Source organism: Anarrhichthys ocellatus, unplaced genomic scaffold (genome assembly GCF_004355925.1).
Source record: "Anarrhichthys ocellatus isolate YVR2014 unplaced genomic scaffold, GSC_Weel_1.0 scaffold6818, whole genome shotgun sequence".
NCBI classification, from domain to species: Eukaryota; Metazoa; Chordata; class Actinopteri; order Perciformes; family Anarhichadidae; genus Anarrhichthys; species Anarrhichthys ocellatus.
This window is the reverse complement of record NW_022286792.1, coordinates 1-2,653: the sequence shown is the minus strand read 5'-3', so window position 1 is coordinate 2,653 and position 2,653 is coordinate 1. Positions and strand designations below refer to the sequence as shown.

Sequence of the window (2,653 nt, the reverse complement as noted above, 5' to 3'; positions counted from 1 at the left end):
GTTCACCTGCTGCACCCTGTTCACCTGCTGCACCCTGTTCACCAGCTACACCCTGTTCACCAGCTACATCCTGTTCACCTGCTGCTGTCTGGAAAGAGACACAGAAGTATACCTTGGCCCACTACCTTGTAACATCTGATGGGCAAGTCTTCATGTTAGCTGCCCTACCCTACTTTCTACAGTCAGCCATTTGAATTCCTTGAATTGGGAGGAGCTAATGTGAGACATGGGGTTACAATTCACTACTACCCTGACTAGTTTATATTGAGCTTTTAGTTTAGTCAGCAGAATCTGATGGGTCCAAAAGTACCATGCCGAATCAATCTCTTTCCTTATGTAATCAGTATTAGCAGGAGACGATTGAATTCCTTCTGCTCCTTCAAACTAACATGACTGTACTGGCCTGAATAGAAGGATTCAGGAGATTATGTTTGTAAAAGTGGGGGTTGTGTTTGACTGGAGGACAAGACGATGACGTGTTCACAGCATCAGATACTCTTTATGAATCATCAAGCTGTCAAGAATGATCGCCGTCACCGATGAGGATATCACAGAAACAGAGTGACAGAGAGTGTGTGAGTATGTGACCAGTAGATAAACTACAAACACTTTACACTTCATAGTATTATCTCATGCTTCAAGGACGAGGACCCTTTCTCATCTCAGGGAGACTCTCCCAGCAGTACTAGTTTCAAAGTGTGCTGTATCTTCAGAACTGTCTGTATGTGTAATATGACCAGTCTGTGTTTCTGTTTCTAGTGTTTGGTGAGCCGAAGACATATTAAATAAACAGGAGAGAGTTATGGTATTATAATCCGGTCCCTCATCATGAGACCTGATCCCTGCTCACCTTCTCAGCGTACTCAGAGACCATCTGTTTGATCTCCTCAGACTGCAGTCCCACTATCTGACCCACTGCACTCGCTGTCAGCTTCCCCTGCACCAGGAGACAAGACAACAAGAATTCATTCTACAGTTCACATGCATGTTTTAGACATTTCCTTCTTCCCGTTACAGTGAATATGGTATAAAGAATATTCAATAACCAGATGACTAGAAAGAGCTCAGAATAACTAATAGTATTGTAGGTAGGGTCTGAGTCCAGATAAGCAGGATACTATAGTAATGTGCTGATCCAACGCTCAACAGTCCAACAATGAAAAGAGAAACAGACTTGTGTCTACCTCTTCATGTGCCATGGCAGCCATGCTGGTCATCAGTGTTGTGATTCGCATCTAAGAGAAGAAAACAACCTCAGTTACATCACTTTAAGGGTTATCAGATTCATCAGCATCATCTCATACAGCAGGGACTCAAGGTGCTTCACTGAGGGATGGAACAGTAGAACATAAGTACATGAACACATGAAGAGACACACACACTGAACAAAGACACATGGTAGGGCATCTTCTACTACGAAGCTTTGGGCTGCTATGAAGCGCCCGGAGCAGCTCGTCTCGCTCAGAGACACTTTGACATGTGGACATGAGCCAACGGCCAACATCGTGGTTAAAGGACAACCCGCTCTACCTCCTGAGCTTCATGATAAGCAACTACTTGTTCTCATGATTATTAATCACTATTTACACATTATTCCCTTTATAAATTCTCATTAGTAAAATATTCCCATATAGTCTCACCTACTCTCTTTAATGTACATCACATTTATGTGTTGCAAGCCAAGAAGACACTTCATATTTAACTGCAATAAATTCATGATGTAACTTCCCTGCTTGGATGTGTACTCTACTTTATTCAATGCGACCTGTATTAATTATAAGTGGACCTTCTATGCATAATGCAGTCACTGTCATGTAGGAAGTGCTCACCTCCTCCACTGCCTGCAGGTGGTCTTCCTCTGAGAGCTCTGCCATTCCTGGGGGTGCTGCCTGAGAGCCAGTGGGCAGCGACGCCTTCCTCTCCCCCACCTAGAGGAGGGGGGGGGGCACAGGACAGGCTGGTTAAAGAGCACTGCACTGAGTCTGCACCGCACTCCTAGAACATCGCCACGCATGATGCAGTTTAAATGAAGCACACGTTCTTCTTCCTTGTCAAACCTTGGTGTCAACATTACCCACAATGCAACTTGAACACTGACAGTTTTGTTCAGAGGTTTAGAAGAGATGAGGTTGAGGGGGTGTCCTTCAGAACTGCTCTGAAGTATTAACCTGACAATCACTATGAGCTGAATATTAAAAAGACAAAAACTAAAACTTGTTTTTCTGTGATGAATATTATTATTGTTCTCACACAAAAACTAGATCTGGCTAAAATCTCATTATTATATCTCTAACGACTTCACATTATGTGGGAAAAGGTGGTATTTACTTTCTTCAAAAACGTAACAAAAGTAGACATATATGTATTATTTACAACATATTTGATAATGATGTTGGCAAAATGTGTTCATTAATACAAACATAACCATAAAAACATTATTTTGTTGTTTTCCTGAAGGACGCTGAGCAATATGTGAAACTACTTTCTATTTCAACGACCAAAAGGCATCACTTCATTTATCCACATTATGAAAGATCTAGAACATGTAGGTCTAGTGGGTTATATATATATATACACACACATATATATATACATATATACGTATACACACATATATATATACATATATATGTATACACACATATATATATAC

General features: G+C 41.2%; 1 long non-coding RNA gene across 1 annotated transcript; it reads right to left on the bottom strand.

The window, feature by feature from the left end:
* Nucleotides 1–17: 17 nt before the first annotated feature.
* On the bottom strand, nucleotides 18–2,608 carry LOC116380329 (uncharacterized). The gene is made up of 3 exons (XR_004212540.1): nucleotides 1,830–2,608; nucleotides 1,185–1,235; nucleotides 18–937 (listed from the first exon to the last, which is right to left on the bottom strand). It is a non-coding gene; the product is annotated as an uncharacterized LOC116380329 (long non-coding RNA).
* Between the last annotated feature and the right edge of the window lie 45 nt (nucleotides 2,609–2,653).